The following is a 15,413-nucleotide window of genomic DNA, read 5'->3' as shown; positions in this document are numbered from 1 at the left end:
GATCGCTGGGTGTCTCCTGGAGTCAACTCAGCCTGTTATTCTTTATGAAGTTATGTACTGACTTAGATCCCCTCTTCTAGCACAGGCCTTTACCCTGACTTCTGACTCTGTCTAAGTCCTCTTGTCTAAGTTCTTCAGTGTCCTTGCTATCTCACAGCGCTTCCTGGACACCATTGTACTCAGCCACTCCTTTCCTTTGACATTGGCTTCAGCTCCCACACCTGTCAGGTACCCCAGAAGATCACCTTTCCTGGATTTTCTCATCCACTGCATTGCTGTTCTCCACTGACCTCTGCTTGACTATGTTCCTTGAAGCTTTAGTTTAAGAGGCCCTCCTAGTTGGGATTGCCTGTGTCTTTTAGGACCAGAAAACTCTCTCTGAATCAGTGATACATACTTCGTATTTTAGTACATAGATTATCTTTTCATGTCATATGTGGGTGGATAGCTAACCCTGGTCATAAAACTCACCTTTGTTGAAACCTTTCCATTTTTTACTGTTTCTTTAAATAGTTTGCAGTCTTATTTTTTAACTGTACTTTAGGATTCTTGAGTGTAAGAATATATCTTATCTCCTTCATCTCCTATGAGGGCAATAAACCTAATTTCCATAGGTACTGAGTGGTCATTTATTTTTGGCTTTCATGAACACTCATCACATTAAGAAAGTTTCAAACTGTAATTATCCATATTCAACAAAACATCCAACACTTCTACTGATGGTGTGTACCAGGGCCTGACGTTCTTGAAATTAAGACAGAAGACAACTGTTTCTAAAAGAAAGTTTTGCTATTGAAGGATATGCCACCTTGTTTCAGTGGAGATAGAAAGCCAGCTGGTTCCCTAAAATAATCTAGCACTTAGTACCTCGGATTATTTCATGCTATAATATAGTGGAATCTTTGAACAGTCTTGCTAGAAAAGCCTTAGAGATAACCCTGCAGTAATTCTCTCCACTTACAGTTGACACTCACCGAGAGTTAGTAGCTGGTTATACCACCAGCAGATGCACAGCTAGTGGCTACATTCTGGTGTCGTAGTTCACATGGACAAGCTTTCCAATGGACATGTCCTCATACTTTACACATAAAGTCAGGAACACTATCTCAGTTCTTTCATTCATGTTTGAGTCTTGTGTACCACAATTCTCCAGTATTAGTGATTCAGAGGCAGTTCTTTTTAATAACCTAAGTATAAATAATCAGAGGAGAAAATAAAAGGAATAAATATATTCATTATTTTCAAAACCCTTTCTATGTCCTGTGATATTGCCTGCTATTGGTAACTTGATATGGTAAATATTTTATGCCATGAAATTGCAATGTGAGTGGAGCCAAAGCAAGCAATGGTCTTTTTTAATAAAAAACTTTTAGTGAGTAAATAGATATAAAAAGTGTCACAGCATTTGATCTCACTCTTTCTATTCCTAAGCATGTCTAGAATTAGTAGCAAGAAATAAACATTTGTGTGTGCACACAGATACATATACACATGCACAACAGGTACTTGAAACAGAGTTTTTCCAGACTTTAACAGTTCACCATAAGTATAATGATTTAGAAATAGCTTCTTAAAATAAGTAGCTTATTAAAGAATAGCTTCTGAATTGGGTAGATGTCACTCATTAGAAGTGGTAAAAATAGTTTATAGTTGATATTGATTGTTCTACATACTTATTGAAGTAAGTACTTTGTGGTTAAGTTGTGTGTGTATGTGTCTCTGTTTACACGATAGTCATGCACATGTGTATTTATGTGTGTGCCTGTGTATGCACATGTGTGTATATATGCAGAAGTTGGAGGAAGACATCAAGTGGCTTTATTCCTCTGAGATAGGATCTGTAACTGAACTTGTAGCTGGGCTGGTAGCCAGTGACCCCCAGTGATCCTAGTGTTTCTGTCCCCTAACTCCAGGTGTGCATAACCATACCTTTCAATTTATTCGTGTTTGGAGACCTTGAACTCAGTTCGCTATGCTTATTCAGCATATACTCAGCTGCTGAAACATCTTTTCAGTTCCATGGTTTTGATTATATAAGGCTAGTTTAAATGTATAATGACATAGTATGTGGATTAAATGAAAATATTTTTATTTTGGATTAATTACCTGAATAGAAAATAAATTGCACAATACATTAGAACAATGCTTACCCATATATGTATACATATACAGTCTATGTATTTGAAGCAGTATATCATCAAACTTCAATGTTGTCATAATCATGAATATGTAAAATGGTAGCTTGAGGAGCTTTTGAAAGAAGCTTGTATGTTAGTGATGCTGGCTAGTTTTCCTCTTTGACAAAAGCTAGAGTCATCCAGGAAGAAGGACCTCAATTGAGAAAATGCCTTCACTCACTTGGACTGTAGACAAGTCTGTATGGCATTTTCTTTTTGATGATTGATGTCGGGGGTCCCCATCTACTGTAAGCAGTGCCATCCTTGTGCAGGTGGTCCTGAGTTGTGTAAAATAGCGAACTTAATGAGACATGGAGAAAACCAGTCAGCAAGTAACATTTCTTCATGATCTCTGCTTTAGTTCCTACTTGAGCTCCTGCCCTGATTTCCTTTAGTGATGGATTGTGACCAGAGAGTTGTGATATGAGGTAAACCCTTTCTTCTTCAAGTTGCTTTACTCAGAGTACTTTATAGCATCAAAAGCAGACTAGGCTGGAATGGACCAGAAGTGGGACCTTGCTGGGAAGACCAGATGGCATTGTTCTGAGGATGATGATAAAACGATTTGGGAGCTTTCTGTTGGGGACCCGATAGGTGCTTCAGAGTTCAGTGAGCTCTTGGAAGACATGCAGAGAGCAATGCAGACGGTGGAGGCTTGGTTTGTCAAGCTTTCGAGGAACGTTCGAAGAGGCCCTCAAAGGTTACCAGGACCCTTAGTTTGATACATTGAATTAAGAATCTGTGTTTTCTGGTCAGCTGAATCTGAAGAATTAGTTGTGATTAAGGAAAGACCAATACCACTGGGGCAAAACCTTTGTTTTACTGGGTCAGTTGATGCTGGTTAGCTGGTGATGCTGTGTCAGCTGTAATAAATGTCAGTCACCGAGGCACAGTCTTCAGGAAATTGTTCTCTCAGGGTCAGTACAGCACACATAAACTGCGGTCAGAGGAAGCCAAGACTGCATTTCAAATTGGCAGGAACTTGTTGAATATAGACCATGGGTTGAGAACTTCTGTTTTAGAACTTGGTAGGTGTAGTGTCACTTGTCAAAAGAAGGTAATTGTCAAAACTAGCCTCTCTGGGGCACAATGTGGTTTGTTTGGGGTGTTTGCTTAGGTACAGTACTGTTGTAATATGAGCGGCAGGGCTGCGTCCCCGGCACCCAGCCGCCCGCATGGCTAGCTTATGCCCCGAAATAATTACACGGAAACTGTATTTTTTTAATCACTGCCTGGCCCATTAGTTCCAGTCTCTTATTGGCTAGCTCTTACATATTGATCTAACCCATTTCTAATATTCTGTGTAGCACCATGAGCTGGCTTACCAGGGAAGATCTTAACCTGTGTCTGTCTGGAGTGGGAGAATCATGGCGACTCACTGACTTGGCTTTTTTCTCCCCGCATTTTGTCTGTTTACTCCACCCACCTAAGGGCTGGCCTATAAATGGGCCTAGGCAGTTTTTTTATTATTTAACCAATGACCTTTCTCCATCACAGTACCAGCAATTTGTCTAATTATCATTTTATTAACCTTTCTGATTTGGGGTGCTCAGCCTTTGAGCTGACACTTCAAAGTCAGTTGCTTTTGTGACAGTGGGGATGAAAGCAGGACATTAAGTCCAGCTGTGACTGCACAGTGAGGTCACAGACAGCTTGGGTGACACGAAATGTTACCTAACACCAGGAGGTAGGGTGGGGGGAGGCTGGGGAACAAAACCATATGTTTTTTAAAGGAAAATAAATAAAGCTATATTCCTGGAAACTTCTCTTTGTAACCTTGGGTTAATCATTTCTTAATCATTTCTTCTTGTGTGGTGTTTTCTTTTCTCAGGTGGAAATTAAGCCTTATTGATAGGTATTAATCCCCTATTTGCTTTTGGTTGAAATGAATAATTATATAATTGGTTTTAGATATTCTGATGTGTTAAATAAGAAATATAAGCTGAGTAATTCTAAGAATAAAAATGACTTCTTGTATTTCATGTAAATATTAATGCATTAATCCATAGTAAGCTTTTGCTTCAAATTATGTTTTTCCATATCATAAGTATATTTCTATCTTTAAATTTTCTGGATTAAGAATGATAATGTAACCAGGTTGTGATGGCACACACCTTTCATCCCAGCACTCCGGAGTCAGAAGCAGGCAGATCTCTGTGTTTGAGGCCAGCCTGGGCTACAGAGTGAGTTCCAGAACAGTCAGAGCTGTATAGTGAGACCCTGTCTTGAAAAAACAAAATGAGAGAGAGAGAGAGAGAGAGAGAGAGAGAGAGAGAGAGAGAGAGAGAGAGAGAATGATAAGTACAAATCAAAGAACATTGTGGGCTTTCTGTCTAGTTTTATCCCTCTCACTTAGATACATTCATTCATTCTTGTTACATTCGAGCTGTAAAAAATGGATTTTCTTTATGGTTTGCTTTGTCATGATTCAGTCAGTCTCCAGTCCATGCTCTTTTGTGTTTATAAATTCCTGAATTGGAAAGTCTATAAGTTGTGGCTATGGCTCAAAGGAGAGTCAAGTAGACTGAGATAAAGAGGGTGTTGTGGATAAGAGTCAGTGTCTTCAGAACAAGGCTTCAGACAAATGTGTAGCCAGATGTTCACCACAAGTCTTGTGCAGAGTGTGACAGCCTTATTAAACTCTGAGGACTTGGACGGGGCAGACAGTTCCACTGGAAGGCTCTTTCTACACTGTTTACAAAAGTATCCTCGAGTGTTCCTGGGATAGCATCAGAACAGACCCTTGTTCTTGAATTCATGAAGCAGATGTACCGATGCCGACTGTGCCCAACGCCTCTGTTTCATTTCACAACTGCATTTCAGATGCGGTGGTTTGTGCCCCAGTGTGGGTCAGCCATAGCATTCTTCTGTATATGATGAAGACACCCTGTCAGAATATGTTCTGTAAGATATCCTATTGTTTTGCCAGAAGTCATCTTATTGTCTTTGGTTTTTGAATACATAGAAGTTATTTCATTCCTAAAATACAAACCTTAAGTAATAAACCTCCCCTGAGAGGTATTAATTCTCACTTTTAGTAAAGATGAAGGAAAAATATATGTATATTAGTTTTAAAATTATGATATATTTAAGGAAGAAATACGGTTCTAATAATTCTAAGCAAAAAACCCCAACTTGCTGCTAGCCGTTTCCACTACTTCTCACATAATGATTCTATTAGTGGGCTTGTAACTGGTTATAAAGTTCTGGATTTAGGGGAAAATAAGGTTTTATTAAATAATGAATCATTTCGCTAGGCCTTGGCTGTAAAATTTACAGCACTAGCGGGAGTCTTAAGAGTTTTTTGTTTCTATGTGAATCTTCTCGGTTTCCTTTTTAAAGTAATCTGGCTTCTGATGCTTGAATAATATGTGAGGAAATCTAGCAGCCTAAGGTCTGTCTGTCCTGACAGAAGCAGCTGGAATGTGAGCACTGTATGGCCTGGGGTATGCATGGGGTCCTTTCCTCCCTCTTTGTTTGAAACACAGACAGGACTCCAGCAGGTCCAGGCCAGCATGTATGCCAAGGCCGGTCTGAATCTGCTTACTGACCTTAGAGCACTGTAGATTGGACACATCACACTACTCAATAAAAGTCTACAAGTGAGTGGAAAATCGCAAGGCACAAGACTATTTCAGCAAGTTGCAGGTTGTCAGCTATATGGAGTTTGTCATCTTTACACTTTATTGAATCGCTGAAGTGTGGCACTTAGTAACAGTCTACTCAGGTGCGTATGGCAGCTTCAGGATCTGTGTTTAGAATCGAACAATAGGTAAAAACTGGCATAAAACTCAGAATATGTCACTAGTTTCAAAAATTAGACCAAGGAGATAAATGCTGCATCCAGAGAGAAGTAATCTGGTTATAAGCTAAAAATACCCTTTGAGAAGTAATCAAGTTTGATCCATATACATTTCACTTATTTTTTTCCACAGTTTAAATGTATGAAAGTTACCAGTATTGTGATTTTAAAAGTCACTATCTATCTTCATGAAAAGGACAGTGTTTATTCAGATTGAAAATAAAAAAAATAATTACTTAAAAAGTAGCAAACTATTTCTGTTCTTAGCCAAATAAATGGCAGTGTTGGTTGTTGTAATATGAGCAGTGGGCTACATTCCTGGCACCCGGCTGTCCGCACGGCTACTTTTATACTCGAAATAATTACATGGAAACTCTATTCTTTTAAACACTGCTTGGCCCATTAGTTTTAACCTCTTATTGGCTAGCTCTTACATATTGATCTAACCCATTTCTAATATTTTGTGTAGCACCACGAGCTGGCTTACCAGAAAAGATCTTAACCTGCGTCTGTCTGGAGTGGGAGAATCATGGTGACTGCCTGACTCGGCTTCTTTCTCCCAGCATTCTGTTCTGTTTACTCCGCCTACCTAATTTTCTGTTCTATCAAAGGCCAAGCAGTTTCTTTATTAATTAACCAATGAAAGCAACAGATAGACAAATGACCCTCTTCCATCAGTTGGTAGTGTGTGCTCTGAAGACCTTGTGATGATAAACCTGAAGTAAGTGGCTGGATGCTGGAAGTTCGTTAGCAGTCACATAACTGTGCATTTGTTGTGGGATCTGATGAAAGGTCTGCTGGGTTGGATAAATAAAACCTTAGTTAAATGAGAATATTTTTCACTGTAGTTTAGGGAAAAAATGATTACTCCTGCCTGCTATGGGGTGTCCTTTCTTGCACAGGATAGAGTTTGTTGACTTCAGCCTGCTTTAGTAGATAGGGATCATTTCTATAACTTACCTGATTGCTTTCGTTAGTTTTAATTCCAATACCTTAAGCTTCTTATGTAGCATCAAGCCGAAGCAGTCATTTGAGTAGCTTTTGGTGGTTCTTTCTGGTCTTTTATTATGACCTGAGATTGGTTTTTGATCAGAATTCTCAAATCTCTTTCTCTGTTGCTCTGTCTTTGTCTCTTTCTCCCCCACCCTCATCTCTCTGGTTGGTGTTCTTTCCCTGTGTTTGGTGTGGCTTTTGGAGTAATTTTAGGCATTAGAATTTTTAAAACACAATGATTTTTCTTACATTTTATATTTTAAAATAATTTTTAAAGCCATTTGTGCCTTTCAAGGTATAAGACTCAGAAAACTGATATTTCTTCCCTAACATACAGCTTGGCCTTACTTACTTACGCAAACCTTTTTCCAGCTAGTTCCTCCTGAGACCAGTACCTATTTTCTGGGTGTTTGCTTTAGGTAAAGCATCCCCTAGACATACCAGGGAGACTCCGGGTTTAGTTAGAATGATTCTTGACCTCGAGAAGCCTGGCATCCTGACCTGCACTGCCTGGTATGGTAGCCACTGACTCTCCATGTTTGTTGATCAGGGGAAGGAACTTAGTCCATATTGAGAAAGGTGAATGTGCTATAAATATAAACCATGATGGATGTTAAAGGGTTAACATCAAACAAGAAAACAGAGTATTTCAATTATTTTTTATGTTGATTGCATGCTGAAATTGTGGTGATTGGGTATTGGGGATCAGTAAATTACTAAAGTTTATCTCACTAGTTTCTTTTCTATTAAAAATCTTCATAAATGTAACAGTTCTTTTGGGTGTAATTAATTTATATGACATTCTTTCATCCTTCTATCACTATCTGTAGGAGAAGGCATCCCTGTGCCAAAAGATCATTCAAGTTTTCCCCATAAGTATACATGTTCTAACCACAATAAACAATAGTAACTAAAGTTTAACAGGACAGGAAATCAAGGCATAAGATTTATAAGCCCATTAACTAACTCATTATTGTGTAAAATCATGATTAAGTTGCATATTTTTTTCTTTTGCAATCTGATAAAATTAGTAGTGATACTGGGACAAAGGGTTCTAGGTACTAGCGGGGCAGGGCTAGGGTGGGGGAGCATCCTGGTGGGGTGACGATGGTTTAGTTTATGAATCTGAGACTCGCTCCACTGGAGGAGATAGAGGTGGAAGAGATGCAGCCCAGAACAGGATGATGATGAGGAGGGTTAGTTGTAAACCATGTTGATTATACTTTGTTTTGTTTGACACTAGACAGCAGTCTAGGCAGCAGCATGGTCACTTTGGTCTCTGTTCAGAGCTAGTTACACTGTAATCGTGAAGCAAAAGCTAAGCAACAGCCAGCAGCCATGTTCACCAAGGTGCCTGTACAGATGTGGTCAGTTCTTCAGCACAGCTTCTGCTTCAGCAAGGGATGTTGAGACCACTGACCACCCAACTTCCTTCTTACAGACAGTAACAGAGCAAAGTGTTAGTAGTTAAAACATGAAGCCTTTTCCGGTCATTGTATCGTTAATACCCATGAGACTAGTTTGGATGCTGATTTCAAGTAAACTACCTTCTTTTTCTTTTTCACTGCATAGCTGGTTCAGGTAGATGAGTCTTGAGAACTTGTGCATCTGTGTTGGAGTGGGAGGGCCTAGTCCAATCTGGGTAGTGCCTCTCTATGGTCAAAGAAAGCAGGCTAGTAAGCCAGCAAGTAGCCCTACTCCCTGATCTTTGCTTTATCCTGGGCAGACTTTTTTCCACGATGAACTATACACCATAAGCTGAAATAAAGCCTTACCTCCATATGTTGTTTTTGGTCATGGCCTTTATCACAGCAATAGGAAAAAAAAAAGATACAGTCTTAGTAAGACTAGCCTCTCCTGTGTTTCCGCCTTTGTAATATCTCCTCCTGCCTTTGTAAACCCCACAAAGTAGCCACTTCCCTCATTCTGTGAAATTGGTAGCTGGTGGTTTGAGATGGGTCCTCCTAAGATCACACAGCCAGTCAAAGGGGATCCAGCAGAACTGAAGTCAGAATGGCAGTGTGGGTGGAGACCAGGCGGCCAGCTTCAGGATCTGACTTTGCACCTGCACCTGAAGATTTGAGCACTGAGTCATCCCAGGGACCCAATTAGAAAAACAGTGTTAAAAACACAGAGGCCATCATCAAGGGAAATGTATGTACAGTGGTGGAAGAACCAAGAGGGTAAATAGTGCTGAAGCAGCCAGAGGCTGTGAACTGCAGGGAATTGCCCTGTCCCATGATATAGCTGTAAAGAGCGGATTGTACCAGAGATCAGGGGCCTAGGAACCCAGGGGGTGTACAGCCTCTACTGGAGACTATCTCCCACCCCGTTCTAGGGAGAGAAGAAAGACACCCACTCCACTTTGCCCTTCTTCCTGCCCAGCCAGCAGCAGTGCCAGAGCCAGATGGTATCACCCAGAAAATAATCGGCAGGCACGGGTCTGAGGAGGATTGCAGGGGGGCAGTCGTCAGCCACGTGGAGCTGAACAGGGATCAGGGATGAACATCTCTGCTAGGGTCAGTTATTTAACCCCTGAAATGTAACCTCAACCATCCCAGAAAGGGAGATGGCCTGAACTTCCTAACCCACTCTGGCTGGAGAGCCTCCCTTTGGGCACTGTCCTGCTGGGCTCCTGAGTACTGGGCACCGTACTGGGGTTCGGTTGTTTTTTATTATGGTTTTACTCTCCACACTTTTCTCAAGAATTATCTTTTCTCTTAATTTATAAAGTAAAATTAATTCATAAAGAAAATCCATTACATTTTCTAGATCAAAGAACCTTCTGATTTTGTCAGGCCATAATGGACTGCAAGAGCTGGTATAATGTAGAGGGCTGATTTTCTCATACTGCTTGTCCCAGCTGATTCTAAAGTTATGATCTTATTAAATTAAAAACTGTTCTACAGCAGTGCTTTCCAAAGCAAAACTAAATTAGTTTAAAAAATTTATAATTGGAATAAAATATGGTTCAGCGAAAACTCCAGCTTTTCCAGAGACAAAATGTGATTTTTGTTTTGCCATTATAGCTTCCAGTAAACCTGAGTGAATTTTACATCATATTTGGTTTGGGAGAGGGGGAAAATGCATGAAGTTAGAGTAAAAGAAAAACTTTTTGCTCATTTAATTTTCAATATATGTCTGTAATGTCATAAACTATGCCGCAGACTAACCTTGCAAAGGGTTTCTGGGAAGCTAACTTTTGGGGTGACAGCAGAATGTAGGTGAGTCCTAGGTTGTCAGTGTGGCGCTGCAGTAATGATACCCCCCCGTAACACATTTGTGTCTGACTTAAGATGGATAGGGCAGGGACATGGGGTGGCAATAAACATAGTTTATCACTCGTCTTACCAACTTTCTATTAGAAAATCAATTGGGCCAGCCCATACACCAGTTTCTTCAGCCTCTGGCACCTCACTTCCTTTTGTTTGTTTGTTTGTTTGTTTGTTTGTTTGTTTTGAGACGGGTTTTTCTGTGTAGCCTGGGCTACACAGAACTGGCTTCGTAGAGCAGACTGACCTTGACCTCTGCCTCCCAAGTGCTGGGATTAAAGGCGCGTGCCACCTTTGCCTGGTCACTGCCGTGTTTTATATCCATGAACTCACACACAATCTCCAGCATCTCCCTTCTAACAACTGGTCCCATTGCAAAGGCATGTTATTGCTGTCTGCCCTTCATGGTTCTCCTGCATGCCTTGGTTATCTCATCAGCAAATAGCTCCTTTATTTTGCTCTGACCCGCCTCTGGGCCACACAAGACAGACTTCCTGAGATGTCTAGAAAAACCAGCCTGTACCAACTCCTGCACCCCATTATGTCCTGACAAGATTATCCTAGCAGAGAATGAAGAGAAGGAGTTAGATGTGAAGATGAGCAGCTAGCAGCGCTGGACCTCACCCCAGTCACATGAGCCACTCTGTGCTCCCCACACATTCTGTGCCAGTTAAAGACAAAGCCCCGTTAGCCGCTGGGATTAATCTCCATTCTAGTCAAGTGGGCTAGGATTTAGTTAAGGGCCCCTACCAACAAAGGGCCAGAGGAAGGAGGAACTGTAGCATCCTCAAGATACGAACACAAAGCCATCCTAAGTGGCTAGTTTATGATGGTCCGTACAGCCTGCCCACTTGGTTACAGGCAACAAGACTAACCCCGACCTGGTGAGCAGCTGTAGATGGATCCCAGGCCTGGAAAGAGCTGCCTTCAAGAAGTGTCTAGCCAGATCGACAGTTTGAGACTGCCTATTTGCCAGTCGGAGGATGGTCCTGTAGAAGGCCTTAGACTCTGTTGTACCTGAGTTTCCAGTGTCTGGTATTGCAGAGCTACCTACCCTGTGTTTTAGTTCTTCTGTTGCAGTGTATTTACTAATAGCCACTTTTACTCCTAAAGTGCCGCCTCAATATGTTACCGTCTAAAAGTAGATATTATCCAAGTTATATATCTACTATCTGCCAGAGGCTGGGTGCTCCTTGCTCCTTCTAGGATCCTTCTGCTCACACCAGTTCATCCCTGGATGCTTTCTTTTAGGAAACTCCAGCTTTAACAAGCCAATATGGAGGCATGTAGCTGGTGGAAAGGTCAGCTTCCAACATCAGATCACAATACTGTTTATAAGTGGGTGTTAGTCATGACAGTCTGATTTGGGAATAAGGATGGCATTGTGTTTATTAAGGGGGTTTTGGTGGTTAGTTTGCAAGTAGACTCAATTTAGTCCTTTGTTTTCTGAAGTGTTTTAATGAAATAAAACGCAGTATAATTAGATGTTACGTTTAAAGATCACACTACGGTACTTGTATATAAAACCCAAGCATGCTCTAAACGCCTGTATGTCACTCTCACACCAGTTCCATGAGTATAATACAAGCCTTTCCTGTTCCAGCTCTCAGAATTTAATTTTCAGGATGTATTCTGTAGGATTGCCCGAGCTTCTTGGTTTTGTAATTGGTACAAAATGATGCATAGACTATTTATTATGTTATTTAAAGCATGGAGCATGTTTAGGAAGCTGTACTTAGAATGAATTGTATGTGCCCTGTGAATTGGTTGTGCATTTGTTGCCAATGATTTTCTCCCGAGCCCTGGGACTGAAAATAGTGACACAGATTGATTCGCGGAAGCAGTTAATCTGCTTTAGTTACTAGTAGCACATGCCATTTAAAACACATAAATGATGACACTTGCTCTTTTTAAAACTGCTTTTCATATTGGCTTGGTGAGCTGATTAATTTGGAAAAATCTTGTGGCTTTAAAAAGGTACCCTCCAGCCCAGGGAGGTGGTAGGCCTGGGCCTTTGCAGTCCAAATTGGCTTTCTCTGCTCGGCAAGTGCTCCACACCAGTCTCCCGGGTCTTCTGGGTTTCCGCCATACAGCCATTGACATTTTATTGATTTCTTAACCTAAGTATGGCTTTTAATTTAACAAAACTGGAGACTTGCCCTGGGCATGATATAAAGTTGAGTGTTATGATCCTTGCCAGTGGATGTGGAGAAAGGGAAAGTGCGCGTCAGCAGACCGCAGGCTTTGTCCATCACTTACAAATAGGAATTTACTGTAATGCTCAAGGTTTTTAAGTAAAACATTTGGAGTTGTAGTAATTAAAGTATTTTGAAAAATTATAGCTATTTTAAACATATGTTTAAAAAATGCCAACTTTTCTGTTGTCTCAGATGGCCACGCTTCAAGTGATAATCTTTGTATCTGTCTAGCTGTCCAGGCGGAATTACAAACTGCCATTTAGGTATCATTTATCTTTTAGTTCAGGTTGATGAGCATGGTAAGACAAGACAAATGCCTACATAGGTGGACCGCTGATTCCTAACACTGTAAAGGAAACAAGGCCTTTTCTACTTGTTGACCTTAAAATCAAGCGATGGGTTGTGTTTTCACACATAAGGAAGTGTGACTTACTATCAATTTCATACATGTTCGTATTTGTTCCGTTTGGCGCAGGGACATGTATGTACTCCAGGCTGTGGAAGCCTTCTCCAAGTAGGCGCTCACTCCTCTCGCATTGAGGTTGGCCAGCCCACAGCTCATGCCTGATTTCTCTCTAGTCTGCTTACTCTTATTCTGCCCCATAAGTCCTCACACCATGTAGTCTCTTCCGTACTGTACACCTTTATGCTTGCTGTGTGCTCTGATTACACTTACCCACCTTTCCATTTTCCATAAGGATCTAGTTCAGAAGTTATCCCTTGGGAAAGCTAGTAGTGATGGGGCCATCCTCTGTTGCATTTCCAACGACTTCTTTCCTTTGGGGCTATGTTTCCCCTTTCCTGCATGTTAATTTCCTCTTATTATGTAAATCCCTTTAGACAGAAACCAATTCATCTCCCCATTTGTCCTTCACAAGGGTTTTCTGCCATCACACCCCTTCTCTCTAGGCCTCCTTACCTATTACCCTAAAACTCACTTGCTGAGGTCACAAAAGAATGCTCAGCTGCTGGGTTGCAAACATACTTCAAATAAAGGAGTAAAAAGACGAAATGCACATAGAATAATGGGGCTGGAGAGATGGCTCAGCAGTTAAGAGCACTGCCTGCTCTTCCAAAGGTCCTGAGTTCAATTCCCAGCAACCACATGGTGGCTCACAACCATCTGTAATGAGATCTGATGCCCTCTTGAGGAAAAGACCAGGTCAGTGGTCCTCATCAATTTAGACCATGAAACCTAATATGTCCAGCTTCTTTAGAACTGCCATGTACGGGCTGCTCATGCATGCTTCAGCATTGCCAGGGCATAAACTTCTTTTTCATTTCATTCATGAATTCAACTGTCTAGTACTAAAGTAAAATATGAAGGGATGGAACAGTTTAATCAAGGACAGAGAAAATAAAGCTGGGTTTAAACAAAAGTGTTCCTATTCTGTGCTATCTACAATTTAGATTCACAAGGACAAAGAGTTTAAATATAAAAGGATAGGAAAAGATATATCATACAAACTGCAATCCTTAGGATTTTTAAAATTATTTATCTTATTTGAGATTATGATATAATAATTTCTTACTCATGTTTCATCTTTTTAAGTCTCCTATGTGCCCCTCTTTGCTCTTGCAACTTCATGACCTTTTGAAAAATTGTTACACACACACACACACCATATTCCTAAATACTGTCTACTCAGCCTGTATAGTGTTACATATATGCATTTTTTTCAGAGCTGACCAGTTGATACTGGATAACCACTTGGTGTGCTCTTCCCTAGGGAAGACCATTTCTTCTACTCCCAGCATTCCTTAGTTGCCTGTTAAGATAGAGGCCTCATGGTCTTTCCCTCATTCACTTTGGTGTGTCTGCTGTTGTCCTTGTTCTTTCCCTCATTCACTTTGGTGTGTCCGCTGTTGTACTTGTTCAGCTCAGCTCATGTCTCAGTAGTCAGCATGTTGGTAAGATTCTATGGGTGTAGTTTCTGACATTACTGGGAGATACCAAAAGTCATGTGGTAAGCACAAACAAACTGTTGGTGTCATGCCCACTTGGTGAGCTCGAGGACAGCGAGAGACCATGTGTCAAACGAAAAGAGAATAGTTCCTTTGAGAGATGACGCCTGAGGATGATACCCAAGGTCCTCCTCTAGTCTACACACACACACACACACACACTCACCCTTACACTGGCTGGTTTTATGTCAACTTGACACAAGCTAGAGTCATCAGAGAGGAGGGAGCCTCAGCTGAGAAAATGCCTCCGTAAGGTCTGACTCTATGTGATTTTCTGTCCCCTCTTCAGCAATGTTCCCTAATTCTTAGATGCAAGAGTTGTTTTGTAGATGTGCCCATTTGTATGTTAATACTGCTAAAACTGTATGTCTTCAAAGTGGGTAAGCAGGGCTGGGAAGATGCCTCAGTGGTTAGAAAAAACCTGATTGTTGTTCCAGAGGACCCTAGTTCAACTTCAGCACCTACATGGGCGTTTACAACCCTCTGTAAATTCTGTCTCAGGGGATCCAGTGCCCTCTTCTGCCTTCCTCAGGCATATATATGGTGCAAGCAAAACACCCACATGCATAAAGTAAGTTTTTTAAGAAAAGTGGTTAAGGTTATAAAGTTTACATTATACATTTATTACAATTCTTAAAAATTTCCATTATAAAAAATCAAAGTGTTATATTCTTTTTATTTGATTATTATTGTTACATACCATGTGTGTATGTGTAAGTATACACAAGTATATAAATGCAACCTGCTGAGTGTGTTTTTGTTGTTTGTATGTGTATAGTTTTAGGGATGATCACTTTTTATGGGATAATCAATTGAGGAGTTCTTCTCTGAAAAAGCCTAATTCTCAGCTGTTAACAATTACCTGTAACTTTTTGTCTAGGGCTAAGAACCCCTAAGTCTTCCCCTATTCTGAGGCATTATATTTTAATCTACTTTATTTTTAGGATTTTAGTTACCATCTTTGAAAGTGAGATCATATTAAAATTAGATTGTTTTACTTAATTTA

General features: G+C 40.6%; 1 protein-coding gene across 2 annotated transcripts in view; it reads left to right on the top strand.

Moving 5' to 3' along the window:
• The window catches only part of Plcl2 (phospholipase C like 2), a 179,072-nt gene that overhangs the window by 73,947 nt on the left and 89,712 nt on the right, over positions 1-15,413 (top strand). The gene's annotated exons all lie outside the window — the stretch shown is intronic.

The sequence above is a fragment of the Chionomys nivalis genome, chromosome 19 (assembly GCF_950005125.1).
Source record: "Chionomys nivalis chromosome 19, mChiNiv1.1, whole genome shotgun sequence".
NCBI lineage: Eukaryota > Metazoa > Chordata > Mammalia > Rodentia > Cricetidae > Chionomys > Chionomys nivalis.
The sequence above is the reverse complement of the archived record's forward strand: the minus strand, read 5'-3'. Positions and strand labels throughout refer to the sequence as shown.